We start from the raw sequence: 15,147 nt of genomic DNA on the forward strand, positions 1-15,147 counted from the left end.
GAGATGAGGCTCAGGCTCTGGTATTTTTGAAAAAGCTCCCTAAATGGTTGTAAAGGTGCATCAGGGTTTAGAAACTGCTGGATAAGCCAGTTTCTCTAAGAGCAATTTTTCTTAACTCTTTCATCTTGTATATAATTTTCACTCCTGTCATCCACAAGAAGAATTTTATTTCTTCATAAACTCTTCTCATTTTTTTTTCTGCTGCCCTTTTTAGCTTCTGTTCCATTGTGCCAGGTGTCTTACAGCTTTCCTATGAAAATGTGTTCATGAGTGGGTGGTGATTCAATAAGCATTAGATAAAAGTAACAAGAATAACAATAATAGTAAAGTTACAAGCATCAGTTCTCTCCAGATTAAATTAGAAGAAATTTCTGGGCTAAAATGATCTGTGCGACTATCCAACAAGTGGATGTACCATTGTCGACAAAGAATGTTCAAACCTGTAGAAAGCTTTATGAGAATTTATTTGAGCCAAAGTTTTGAAGACATGCTTGGATGAAAAATCTCAACAGATTGAGAAAATGCTCCGGAGGATGGTAGTTTTGCATTTTATTTTATACATTTAGAATTAAAGGAGAAAATATAAGGAAGTTTACATGAAATCTATTGGCAGTAGATTAAGGATGAGGGAGAAGGCAAAGGGGAGAAATCTCAAGGATTTGCTAAAAAGGAAAATAGATACATGCTTCCTTTATATAGGTGGGTACAGGATAGTTAACATTTAAGATGTACAGCCCATAGAGATGATATGTAGGCAACAAAATAAAAATGAGGGGTTTTGTGGTCTCATGCTGTGATGATTTTGTGCTCTGGTGCAGGCAGTTGTGCCTACAAGGGGTCTAGAAAATAAATTACTCTGACATTTCAAAGGTATGTTACCCTAGATGGTAAGAACAAGGGACAGGGCTCATTTAAGGTAAAGATTGATTTTTGCTAAGGAAGCTATAGGCCTGGGACATTGACTTCTTGCCATGACCTACCCAGTTAGGGATTTATGAACAGACCATTGTGTGAGGTTACTTTCGGTCACTGGGCTTGTTAGGCCAGCCAAGTAGCCCCTAAACTTCTCCCATTATGTCACCCCCTTTTCCTTCACACAATGTAGCTTTGGGCGATGCAGTGCTGTGTGTTGGCTCAGCCAAGTAAAGATACCAAGCAACAGGCAACCAAGAGGCAAGTCTGTTGCGCGCATCAAATTTTCTGAATCTTAATGTTACCGGTTCCCGGGAACAAAATCTCCAGATACCAAGAAGCTGCTTTGCAACGTCAAACGCTGAATAGGGCAGGCTGCCAACAGGACTACGGACACGCTGCTATATCTCAAAGCAGGTTATTTTAATATGCTTTGTTTGGGGCTAATTCTCCACAGCTCCGCAACCCTACAGCCGCACCTGTGCACATCCTTCCTGTCCCACGCAGTTGTAACGCCAGCTTCTGTCTCCCACGCCTTCCAGCCGCAATGCGGGACCCTTGGCTAAGGCCTTGGGCGCGCCTGCGCGCGAGATACGGAGGGCGGGCCAAAGCTGGAGAAGGCGGGGCAAGCCCTCGCAGTCTGCAGTCCATTGGTTCTCTCCTCATAGTCCCCGCCCCCGGGCGTTCGAGACGGCGGGGCGGGCCACGTCAGGCAGGCGGCGTGGGCCTGAGCTGTGGCAGAAGGGAGGTAAGCGAACGCGGGGTGGCTGGCGGCTGACTGCGGGCCGCTACTTCCTGATCGGAGGCGGCCTCGCCTCACCCGCCTGTGGCTTGTCTCACCTTGCGTGAAGAGTGGCTGAGGCCCGGCGGGTCTGGGGCTCTACTGGAAGATGGGGGCCGCGGAACATGTGGCGGCAGGGCCGTGTTCTGACGTGGGGCGGCCGGGAAGGGGACAGGTCTTGCCGTTTGCTCTCGTCCTGTCTTTCCTGGGTTCTGAAATCTCGAGGAACTAAGTCTTCCGATTTAGAGAGCTCTGCGATGCCTGGGTGGTGCCAGCTTCGGTGCCTGCGGTGGGGCTCAGCGGGATCCTGACTCGGAAACCGATCCTTGCATACAGATCTGCAGCAGATTGCAGTCGTTGCACTCTTCCTTGACCGGTTCCCTAGCAAGGCCAGTGCAGGGGAGTCTGGCTATGTCCTGCCTGAACTGGGGTGACTGTCTACTCATTGCTAGCGACTCACTCACATCTTGTACACTTTAATGCAGGCTTATGGGTGAGCAGGGCCTCTTTTTGGATCTACTGGTTCTCTGGTTTTCTCCTCACATGCGAGAATTGCCTGAAGAAATAAACAGTGTCTATATGTAAATATACATGTATGAATATATGTTTTGAAATATCAGTAACAGCTATGCGGAGGTTTGCAAAGACTTGCAATTATGTTACTCTACTCTCCATGAGTTTTAACTTCAACTATGGCATCCCAATAATTTATTTTAGGTTCTGAATTTGGAGCTTCTAAAATCAATGAAGTCATTCTGTCAAATATCATGCAATCCTTCATCCATTCAACACACCCTTTTGATGGGTTCCTTGATGGTCAGGGCCTTATGCCCCAAACTAAAATGGGCATTCCCTGCTCTTTCTTCCAATTTATCTGCCAGTGTTATTATCTAGATTTGAGATGAAATTTTTTTGTTGATGGATCAATTTCAGGTTCTAGATTTAGGTACAGAAGCTTGTGATCCTATATCAGAAGATAGAGCCCTTTTTGGACCTCGTTTAGTTTTCCTTACTTTTGCCTCTAGCAAGCTGTAATCCTGTTAACTGTACCACTGAAGATGCTAGGTCTGAGGCACCTATCTGTGAGGGAGTGGATTAGAAGTATTCTGTAATTTTGAGATGCTCAGGGAAAGGAGGGGTAAATGACATATTTATTTTGTTAATAGTTGGGAAGCAACTATTTTAAAAACACAGGCTGTATTTTATGCTTATGTTTTAATTTTTTTGAATCTGTCCACATTCACTTTTTTGACTGGCAAGCAAGTGCATGTTAATAATTTGATCCACATCTAATTTATGCATACAAAACATTATGACTCATCTCAATTTTGAAATGTAATAATCAGGAGCTTTTAAATGTTACATATAAAAAGGTGTGGTATAAAAGCAATTGGATAAGAATGCAGTCTTCAAAGCATTTTGACTAGCTTTGGTATTTGGTAGATTAGTGGTATCTAAAACCTCTGGTTATTTGCTTGGTCGATTAGGTAGTTACCATTATGTGGCTAACGTCTGTTAATATCATGTGTATATGTTAACTTTTATTTTATCAACCTAAAATCTACTATATTTTAATTGATTGCTGCCTCTAGTTGAGAATTGATAACAAAAAGATAAATTGTTAGAGGATAAAAATGACAATAGAGATGTAACAATAGTTTCTGATTGTTGTTACAACTGGATTGTTTAGCCTTCTTGCAGGTGTAAAATGATATCTAAAGTAGTTCTTCTGAAACAATATTCATAGCCTCATGATACTTTTTGGATATTGTCTATAAACCATTAGGCAAATTAAATTGTTCATATCACTTTTATGGGTTTGGAAAATTCAAGAAAATGTAACTTCACAATTTTACTTTTGCTAGACCTTTCTAGTTCTAGAACTGGACCAGATCAAGATGGTAAGATTGAGCAAAAATCCAAGAGCTGAGGGAAAAAATCCAAGTGAAGTCTTTTCTAGTTTAAAATTTGAGGGGGAAAAGCACAGTGGAAAATACAACTATAACTATATTTGGAAATAGTGTAAAGAAATAATAGTGTCAGGATTATTGATGGGTCTATAGCAAAACTCAATATCTCTTGGTTTATAACAGTGAACCCAGTTTATCTAATAAAAGAATGGTCATTCTTTTGGGTAATGATTTAAACTTTGATCAAGTGGGCAATACGTGTTTCTTTAGGAGATGCGAAATCTCTTAAGTACTATGTATTTTTTTAAAAGTACTACACACCTGGAGATGAGTAGTCTAATAAAATATGGTATGGTTATTTAAATATAATATAAATTATAAATGTGTGGTTCACAATTAGTGATAAATTGAACAGAGGTTGTGTGTATTATTTCTATATGATAGGAAATAATATTTGCTAAGCTATTAGGACAAGACATGTTTGTCAGTTTTTCTCCCATTTAAATTATTTGAAACAAATTTTTTAAGCAATGTGGAAGATCCCATTTATTTTCAAACATCTAGATCAAACATTATTTTTATAAATTGGGTCCTGCAAGTCCTCTGGCCTCAATTTTTTTAAACCTATTTCAAGTCACATTGGAATTCATGAAATTGCATTTATGATTTTTAACTTTTTAAAATTTTTATTGGTTTTCATTCATTAACCTGAGTTATTTTCATTTTATATATTTTGAAGACAATTCAAAAGTTTCACATTACACACTCTCCAATTTTCCATTGCTCATGATGGGAAAACATTTCTTTAGACCCAAGGAAGTTGAGAATCCAAACTGCATAGTTTGTTATTATTATTTATTTATTTAAAGATTTATCCTTTTACTTTCCTGGGGACCAATGAAGCATTTCACCCAAACTTGTAAGCTGAAGATTTCAGTTCTTGCCAGAGCATTAGAATATATTGTCTAATCTCTATTTGGTCAAGTAAGCAACTGCTTCCTAATTTGGTAATGTGTCAAACGAATGTTCTAATTATGAACATAGTAACTGTAGTTTTGCTATGAGGTTTTCTTGCTGCCAGGCTGTACTTTTACCTCCTAACAAACATTTTTCTATGTCTTAGCTGCTGTAGAATTTAAGTCTTACTCTGTTTACAATCTTCGAACAGGTTTTAATTAATGAACCTTTAGGTTTTAGTATATACTGTTGGACATAAACATGGAGGAATTAGAGGAAACTTTTTATTAAAATTGTTTTGAAACATTTAAGTATATGGAATTTTTAGAGACTGATATTAAAGATTTTTTTTTTTTTTTTCATTCAACAAAGACAGGGCATCAGCTCTGATTCCAAGTCCCTAATATTTCTTCAAGGAACGTATATTATTTCATGAAGGCCATAGAGAAGGCCAAATACAATGAAATCAATATTATAATTAGATATAGGCATAGAGTACGGTGGGGGATATAAGGAAACTGAAATTTTAGGAGATTCAGAGAATCTTAAGAAGAATTTTCACATGAACTGAATTTCGAAAGCAAGTAGGAATTAGTTGGTGAGGATGGAGTACAAGGCATCTAAGGCACAAGAAAGAAGTAAGGCCAATCTGGCAGGTAAGAGACAAAACATAGACTCTTAATGTATTAAGGAGAGAATAGAGAGGAGATTTAATAAGTAAAAAAGGCCAAATAATGAAAGGCCCTCTTACCTACTATGTTAAAGATATTGAACTTTATTCTTGAGGCTGTAGTAATTCTTGGGTAAGAGATCTTAAGTAGAGGAAAGTTAAGATCAGTTTTGTATGGTAATGCGAGGAATGAAATGTAGTGAAGCAAGGCCCAATTGTGAAGGCCAGATATAGAACTGCCAATTACACAGTGGGCCTTGAGAGAGTAGGATAGCTTGAAAATATATTAAGGTGATGGAGTTGTCCAGTTTGATATGCAGGATGAAGAAGAGGTGGAGTCAAGGATGCCTCCTAGGTTTATAATTCCCAAGATAGGAATCATGTGAGGATTATCATATATAGGAGAATGAGTCAGTTTTAGACATGCTTGGAGTTACACAAATGGTGCTGTTCAGTGGGCAGTTGTCTGCATTGGTTTGGAAATGATGACGGGATTTTAGGATATCTAGAGATTAGGATGCTATCAGCAGTTGACAGTTAATACAGTGTGAGAATAGATGTGATATCTAATAGTTTGTGGAATAAGAAAGAATAAAACAAGAAAAACTCTAGAAGGCACCACTATATAAGGTAGATGATCCAATGAAAAAGACTGAGAAAGAACAGCCCAATGACAATAGAGCTCTAAAAGACATGGAGAGAGAGAATTTGAGAAGTAGAGAATGGTCAAGTGTCAAATGCCACAGGGAATGGAAGTGGGAGCTGACTAGAGATATTAGAGGCAAAGATCATTAATTTTTAATGATGCTAGTCCATATAATTGTGTGACTTTCTGTAGCAAAATTCAGTAGAACCAGAGATGATGAATGGTTGGAATTATTCAGTCTTTGGTTTTTGTTGTGTACATATGGTAGGAATGCAAAGGAGTTCAAAATATTGGCAAGAGAGTGGTTGAAGTGATGGTTTAGACTTGTTAGAGGCTGAAAGATTGAGGAAAAAATCTGATTCAAGGGATTAGGACACTGGATGCGGTAAATATATACGTGTGCATAGATATAAGGGAGTAACTGATAGAAGTACTCTGTAGTCAGAGCAGAATATTGGAATTTAAGATTTTAGGGCACTGATGGAGAATAGGGTTTCACCATGGAAGTAGATAGCTGGAATGGGGGTTATATGGAGGTGGTCAAGAACAATGAGATTGGTATGTTGGATGAATTACTTACATAGACATTGACCCCGGATGATTGTGGTACCTAGGGTGAAGAGATAGACTATGAAATTGGCTATGTTTCTGAGGTTTCAGACCGCCAATTGTAGCCATCAGTATATATGAGAAATGAAGATGATACTTGGAGGTCATGTGCTCAAACATATGGAGATAAATGGTATAGAAACATTGTTTTTAGCCATGGAGTTTGGAAGAATGATTAGCCTTCACTCAAGTGGCCACCAAAGAATGACAGTGTAGTTCCCATTAGATCTAGGAGGTAGGGGGACCATCTAATGAAGAAGCTGAGCTTCTAATAAGAAAGCGTATCAATCATGGTATCAGAGACAAAAGGTTGGGAGGGAACACTGTTTAATGAAGAGGAAGGCAGATTTGAAAGAGGTTAGATTTGGGTGTAAGGGTGACAAAGTTTTTCTGAAGCATGCGTCTGGCTTTGACATTACAAATAGTAGTTTGGATTTCAATTTTTTTGGAAAAAGTTAAAGGCATTACTCTATTGGGAGAAATGTTTCATATTTATTATAAAGTCAGTAAATGAAAATAGTTATAAACATCTAGATTTACATAAATATGTGCTTGCAGATGATAAATTTTGTTTTTTGTATTTTTTTCCATAGGCTTTATTTTTTCGAGCTCTTTAAGGTTCACAGGATTTCAAGTTTTGAGGAAACTTCCTGTTGTCAACTTCTTTTTCCCATCTAATCATTATAGTTTCTGTTACAGTAGGACAGCAAGTATAGTAGTATTTCTGAATTTAAACATGACATATATGTCTCTAGTAAATAATGGTATTTGTCAGAGAAGGAAGAGGCAATGGCCTTTTTTGCTTTTATGCACCTCTTTTTGAACTTTGGGCTTCCAAACTACTTTGGCAAATACTTCTCATCACATTTGACAACTCTCATCTATTCTTAGGATGCCTGGAAGGTTATGTTGAACATTTTTAGGTAAGTTCTGGGCTCAGAGGTTTGAAAAATGCCTTGAAACTAATGGCACTTGCCATGGACATGAGATGTGGGCATACCTTCATTTACCTCTGATTTCTCGTCTATTATTTTTAGGACTTAGAGTCTTATTGGACAGTCTCTGTGTTTCTAAGGGCAACTCCCACTCATTCATAAGATCTTATTTTTTTCATCTATCCAACGATTTGTCTCTAGGATATTCCTCCCCTGTAATATATTTTCTCTTATGAATGGATTATTCCCTTCGATGTATCAATATGCTGTTATTTCTTGTATCTTAAAAATAATTACTCTTTCTTGACCCCATTTCTTTTTGAAACCACCACACAATTTTTTTTCCCCCTTTGTGGCAAAACTATACTCATGTGTCTAATTACTTTCCTCGTGTTCTTTCTTAAACCCAATTTAACCAGGCTTTCTTCCCCACCGCTCTAAAAGATTTGCTCTCCTCAAAGGCACTAATGGCTTTCATTTTGCTAAGTTCGTAGGTCTGTTTTTAACCATCATCTCTTAGTTGACCTAACAACATTTTTTTTCCAGTTTTATTGAGATGTAATTGACATATAACATTATTGATTTGATACATCTATAAATTGCAAAACAATTAACACCACAGCATTGGCTACCACTCCATCCTGTCACATGGTTGCCATTTCCTATCAGTGTTTTGGAAACAGTTGATCACTTTCTGCTTTTTGAAACAGATTCTTCCTTTATCAAAGGTGTCACAATCCTTGGGTTTCTTCTTTCCTCACTGCTCTTTTTAAACTCCTTTACTGGTTTTTTTTTTTTTTTTAATCTCTCTGACCTCTTAATATTGGAATGTTCATGAGCTCAGTCATTAGACTTCAGACTCCTTCAATCGTATCATTAAGGCTTTAAACACTAACTTTAAATACTAGTAATATCCCTATTAACTCCTACATTTATATTTTCAGCCTGGACCTCTTCCCTTGAGCTCCACATACCCACATACCTACTCAGCATTTCTATTTAGATGACTAAACAGCCCTATACCTGCTTCACCTATGGTCGTCCCCATTTTAGTCAATGGAAACACCATCCTTTCCATGACTTGGGTCAAACACTTTTTGCTCATCTTGCCTAGGCTCACTCATGTAGCAGTGGGGACTGGCAGGTTTGGAGGTTGCAGCTGGGATGGCTTGTTTCTGCAACACGTGGTCCAGTAAGCTATTCCATGCTTTTTTACATAGTGGTCTAATGGAAGCAAGAGAGTAAGAGGAAGTTGCATGGTCTTTTGAGACTTAGACTCCCTAGAACTCCTACAACGTTGCTTAATTTCCTGTTGATAAAAGCAGGTTACAAGGACAGCTCAGATTCAAGGAAATGGAGAAACAGACAGACTATCTCTTTATGAGGGGAGCAGCAAAACCACTGTTAAAAAAGGTGCATATCGGAATTGAGAGGAATTTGGAGCCATTTTTTGCAACCTATCATAGCCTTATAAATGGTCTCTACTATTTTCTCATTGCTCTCTACAATATTGTGAGCAGAGCAGCCAAATGATTTTTAAAAACCCTGTAAGTTAGATTTCTTTTCTTTTCTGCCCCAAGCCTTCCAGTAGATTCCCACTGACACCCAAATTAAAGGCAAAATCTTTGCAGTGGCTTATAGGACTTGCCATGATCAGATCTCTTTGTTGCCTCTCCATCTTCGTTTCCAACTACTATATTCCCTCATTAAACCCACTCAATTAGCCTCCTTGCTGTTCTCAGACATACAAAGCATGTTCTCACAATGGCTTTTGTACTGCTGTTTTCTACCTAGAATCCTCTTCTCAGAAACTGTGGACTCCTCCTTCACCTCCTTTAAGTCTTTGCTCATGTTTCACCTCTATGAGCATTTCTATGACCATTCACTTTAAAATTGGAATTCCTCTCTCATGCTATCTATCCCTCTTATCTGGTTTACTTTTGTACATAGCACTTACTTTATAAAATGCTGTTATCATCTACTATTTTGCTTATTCTAGTCTTTCCTCCGCTGGGAATGTAATCTATAAAGGCAGGGGTTTTTGTCTGTATCTTCAGTGCTTAATATGGTGTCTGGAACAAAGTAGGCATCTAATAAATACTTGTTGAGCGAATGAAAGGTGGGCTTCTGGTACCAACATTTGCCAAGCCTAGGTGTCTCTTCCATGTTTTATGGAAAAGCTCTTGAAACAAATTTTGAGTTATTATCTAAGGAAATTCCTGACCACTTCTTGGAGATTCTTTTATGATCCACTGTTTTCGTTTGTTTGTTTGTTTTGTTTTGTTTTTGTTTTTAAAGAGGTCTGCTAGCCAAAGTGTTCTTCCACATATTGGCTCTTTATTCTTTGAAAGAAGATGATCACATTCTCTAATCAACTGAATAGAATACCTGCTCTTTAGATACTTGTTAGCATCTCCTTCACTTTGAGTTGTAAATCATAACATTTTTGTTCAAAGCAAAGCTGTACTAGTTAATATGTAAAAAGTCTAAGGCAGAAAAATTTCAAACTTTTTTCTTAAACTATTGGACCTTCCCGCACTCCAAAATATCTTATTGAGAACTTCAGGTAAGAAAGAGATTTTTTTTTTTAATTTGCTTTTAATTAGTCAAAATGAAGTTATTTTACATCCTAATTTATAGCATAATTTTATTATAAACTTGGTCTGAATCATGAAGCTATTATAATGAGCACGTGTGGACAGAGCCGACTCCATTTTGAAACTAATCTTCATGCTTAACTTCTAAGTTAATGAACCCAGACCTTTGACCCACCTCACATTTCCCCTAGTGGACCCTGGAATGTGTGTACAGAGGCTTCGGGCTAATCATGGAATTTCCATTAATCCTTCCTCTGGGGCAAGGGGCCCTTGATGTTATCTGTCTCTTAGCTCACCCTGGCGCCAGGGCCTCCCAGTATCTGGCCTCTTGGTTTCCCCTGACCACCTACACATTCCTTTTTTAGAACGCAGGTCCATCTCTAAGGCGTGATAATGGAGAGTGGTCTAGGGGGTAAAGGATGCAGAGATCTGGATGTCCTGCTGCTGCCCAGGACCCCCTTAATGTATGTAAGTTCCCTATTTAACTCCTCAACAGACAACTGGACTTGACCGCTTCGTCCTTTGGCCTCTAAGCTCCTTGGGCATTGGGGACCACTTTGTATACACAGCCTTTTCACAGAACAGAGCATAACATTTGAAATTAGTTATTATGAATGAAATGATACTTTTTTATGTACCTCAGTCTCCAACTAATTTTTGTATTTTGCTTTTGTATTTTGCTTCTGTTGCATACCATCAGGGAGAACATTCACATGAATTAGCTGTTGCAAATGGTAATAATTTTTTAAAGGGTTTACACTGCAATCTTACAACTTCTGGTTATTTTTTTCTATTTTGCTTTATTCGTAAAACATCCTATTGTGGAAAATTTCAAACACATACATGAATAGGGAGTATAGTAAGTGAATTTAGCTTCAACAAAATTAACATTTGTTTTGTTTTCTTTCTCCTCTACCAGGTTTTCTTCCTCTAGCTTAAAAAAAAAAATAATAGTTATCTTTAACAATAAGGACTTTTTATTTTATTTTACTTTTTAGAACCTTTTATTTTAAATATAATTACTGCCATTATTGCAGCTAACAAAACACACTAATTCCTTAATTTTATTTTGTACTCAGTTCATATTTTAGAATTTCTCGGTTGTGCCAAGTGTGTCTTATTACGGTTGATTTGTTGGAGTCAGAATCCAAATTGCATTTGGTTATTATGTCTCTCTTAAGTCACTTATACTGTAGCAGCCTCTCTACCCCTTCTGTTTCTCATGTCATTGATTTGTTGGAGAAACAGTCATTTGTTCTATAAGATGTTCCAAATTCTGAACTTGACATATTGCTCTGTAAGTGGTTTTGTTTACCTTGTTTCTTTACCCCTTGTGTTGTCTGTAAATTGGTAGTTTAATATAGAGAGCTGTGTAGATCCATTTTGAATTTTATAAGGCAATAGTATTCTTAGAGGGTTCTGTGTATGTCTTATTCTATCGTATCATAAGGGCACAATGTCTGGTTTTCCCATTTTTAGTGATGCTTAGATGAATCAGTGGGTTCAGGTGGGGTCATTCTTATCCCTCTAATACTAAGTTCCCATCATTTTTTAACGTAATAGTTTTAGCAATCACTGATGGTTCATTCTGAAATCAATTATATATTAACAAAGTGACATAATATCTTTAAACATATTTTTTAAAGAAATGAACACATTTTAATTCTTTTTTTTTTTTCACATATCTTCACAATATCACTTCACAACTAATTTTTTCCTTCTCCCTCCTGGAATCCTACATTTACATGTATACACAATGCCTTCAGAATGTACTGAGCATTTGACATGAAGCTTGGAACGAGATATGAAATAGAATGGACAATGAAGGCTGGGGAGTGGGAAAGTAAGGATTATCTACCCACCTACTACCTATTAGTTTGTTTGCCTTACTTCCCTCCTTCCTTGTCTCTTTTCTCTGCTTTCAGTTTGTAAGATTTTAAGCTGTATAGGATAGTTTGGGCTTGCAGGGCCACTGAGGCTTTCTTAGGACCAGAAAGTAGGTAAGACTGGGGCAGATGTCGACAACAGCTTTGGTATTGGGTATAAATTGAATGTAAATCCAGACTCAGGCTGTGCATACAATTTTAGCATTTGCTGTGTGTAATCAAGAAGGTTCCAAATAAAATTGAGAAGTAGGTGAAGCTTGTACTTTCTGCACTTAGCACCTTTTTTGTCATGTAGCCTTTTCTTGCCGAGGGGACAAAAGTAAATTATACCCCAAGGCCATAGGAGACTCCTGCATTGCTATACTGTTTTATAAACAGAAGTTGTCTGCATCTTAGTATACACTACTCCTTTCTTCCAGTTGTCAGAACCCCAAACCTTGGAGTCATTCTTCATTTGTCTTACATCCACGTCCAATTCTTTAACAAATTTTGTTAAATTATGTATATAAAGTCTGACCTCTGCTCATCATCTCCAACTGCTGTTCTCTAAAGCAACATGATTTCTCTCCTGGTGTATTGCTATAACCTTCTAACTTGTCTCATTTTTCCATCTTTGCTCTCTAATGGTCTATTCTCCATAGAAGCCAGAATGATCTTTTTAAAATGACAGTCAGGTCTTCCATTTCTCTGTCTGAACCCTCTAGGACTTCCCATCTCACTCCGGAATATCCAGAGAGCAACAGTGCCTTACTGGGGCTTATGAGATCTGGGCCCCTGCTTCACTCTGTAATCTTTTACTGCTCAACTTGCTAACTCTCACCATCCACACTGGTGTCCTTAGTCTTCCCTAAACTTGCCCAGCATGCTTCTACCTCAAGGTTGTTGCTTCTGCTATTTCTTCTGTCTGGATGCTGAGTATGTTCTTCAGGTCTCTGTCACCATATCTGAAAGATCTTTTTTATTCTTTGGCAGATGGCCAAATACATAAAGACCTCCCTAAAATTTACCTATTGATGACTAAAATGTTTTCCAGGTAATATGTTATATATGCATTTGGAAATTAAACTCTTTATACTACAATTAAGCAATTAAAAAAACCTACCTTCTATGAAGTTTAAATTAGGCTAGATTAGTTCTAGAAATCGCATAACATAGCACCCCATAGTTAACAATATGGATGACTATATAGTATTATGCACTTCGAAATTTAGTAAGAGAGTAGCTCTTATGTTGTTTTCACATATATACAAAACAAGGAAACCTTGGAAGATGTTGCATATGTCTATTACCTTGATTGTGGTGATGGTATCATGGGTGTTTCACATGTCCAGACTTATCAGATTACACATTCAATATGTGCCTGTCTTTGTATATCAATTATACTTCAATAAATCTGTTTAAAAAAAAAAAACCTATTCTCTTGACTGAGGCTAACGTACTTGATTAAAATGAGATTGGAGGAAGTTGAACACACTAGAGGAATACTTAATTTTTTTCAGTAGCAGATGGATTAATCTCCTGGCAAAAAATTTAGAATCAAAGGTAATTCTGTTAGCTCACTTGTTTGGAACTCTGCAGGACCATTAAAGCTTCTAATAACTCAAAGGTGTGACTTTCTCATTAAATAGCTCTTAATAAGTAGTGTAATTGGATCAAGTGAGACTTTTTTTTATCTTGATGTTTGCTGTGGTGAAACTGCTTCTTCAGACAGTGATAAAAGACCAAGGTTTCAAGTGAGTAAATAAAATCACTAGTTTTTTTTTTTTTTTACTGAGCCTGAAAAACTGATCTTATGTTTTCATTTGAAGAGAATTAATAATTTCTATTTAAGTATAAAAAAATAATGTTTATCCATTGCAGGGGGGAAAAAATTGTAGCAATTATAAAGAGAAATGTAATAAGATGTAATCCCTCATCTTATTATCCAGAAATAACCTCAACATTTTTACATATTTGCTTTATTTTTTTCTTAATCCTTTGTCTCTCTCTCTATGTATTTAAACTTGGTTGTGTATAAAAATTTTAGTGTTTTACTTTATCATAAGCTTTTCTTTATATTTGTAAAACTCATTTTAAATTATTGATCAGTATTTTATCTGCACATTCCATAGCTTACCTTTTAGATAGGTCAATGAATAACTTTCTACAAAGGATTCTTTTAAGCCCTTTGTATTCTTATTTTTTTGAAATGAGAGGTGAATAGAACTTGAAGAACGTGTGTGGTGACACTTTGGGATATAGCCAAGAAGTGTTAAATACTAGGATCAAATACATGCTCAGTGAGTAGTACCCTGACTGCCCACTCCCATAGAGCAGTTTAGTTTTTGACCTACTCCAGACCTTCAGCTTTATTGTACTATTGAGTATGGTGGAATTGAGTACGGTGGGTGAGGCTAGGGGAGAGTCTTGTGGTCCTGGGAACCATGTTATTTCTGGCTTATTTCTGTGGCTTTGCTCCTGAGTCAATCTAGTCTTTGATGACCTTTGTATCAGTTTGGAGGTAAGCCAGGTTGGGAGCAGTTTCATAGCTTTTGAGTTTGGGTCTTTGAGAGTGAAATAAAGCCCTTTGAACATTGGCTTCATTGTGAGTTACAGCCTATTGGAGCTGCGGCTGCTGTTCATCTATCTAATCAGTCATTTACATCCAACGTAGTGTTCAAAAGTTCCGTTTAACATGTACACGTGAAAATTGTATGTATGTATTGGTTATAAAATTTGTAAAATTAAACAAATTCTCATTAAGAGCTACATAATCCTCTTCATCCTCTACTTCCTCCTTCTCCTTCATTTAAATATAATTCTTAAATTACCTTTACCTGAAAAACATTCTATACACTGTACTGTGCAAACTGGCTATCAGTGTTTTATTTCAGGATCTTCTTCTAATTCTTGAATATACTGCTCGATTTTTTTTTTTTTTTTTTTTTGCTAATGTGAAATGACTTACTAAGGATCTTCTGCCCAGGGTAGTTGTGAAGGTTAACCAAGATCTGATTATTAAGCACCCTACAAATAAAAACAGCCATGAATAATGTTAGCTGTACAATAGAAAATTAGTTAATGCCTTTTACCCCAGTGGGAAATACACAGAGGTGATGCTGTGGGTTTTTAAGGAGCTGTGATATATAACAGGTTAAGAGTGAAGCTATGATAAATAATAGCTGCCAACTGAAGCATTCATGTAAAACTTATGATGTATTCAAATAACAAAGACCCATTTTCCATCTCTATTATATTCAGCTGG

General features: G+C 37.1%; 1 protein-coding gene across 2 annotated transcripts in view; it reads left to right on the top strand.

Moving 5' to 3' along the window:
• The first annotated feature begins 1,594 nt into the window (after positions 1 to 1,594).
• Positions 1,595 to 15,147, top strand: part of FOCAD (focadhesin) — a 247,973-nt gene continuing 234,420 nt past the window's right edge. For both annotated transcript variants that reach the window (XM_036217571.1, XM_016160422.2), the window contains exon 1: positions 1,595 to 1,660. The gene's annotated coding sequence lies outside the window, so the exon portion shown is untranslated. The remainder of the gene's footprint in view (positions 1,661 to 15,147) is intronic.

This window comes from Rousettus aegyptiacus, unplaced genomic scaffold (assembly GCF_014176215.1).
Source record: "Rousettus aegyptiacus isolate mRouAeg1 unplaced genomic scaffold, mRouAeg1.p scaffold_m13_p_3, whole genome shotgun sequence".
NCBI lineage: Eukaryota > Metazoa > Chordata > Mammalia > Chiroptera > Pteropodidae > Rousettus > Rousettus aegyptiacus.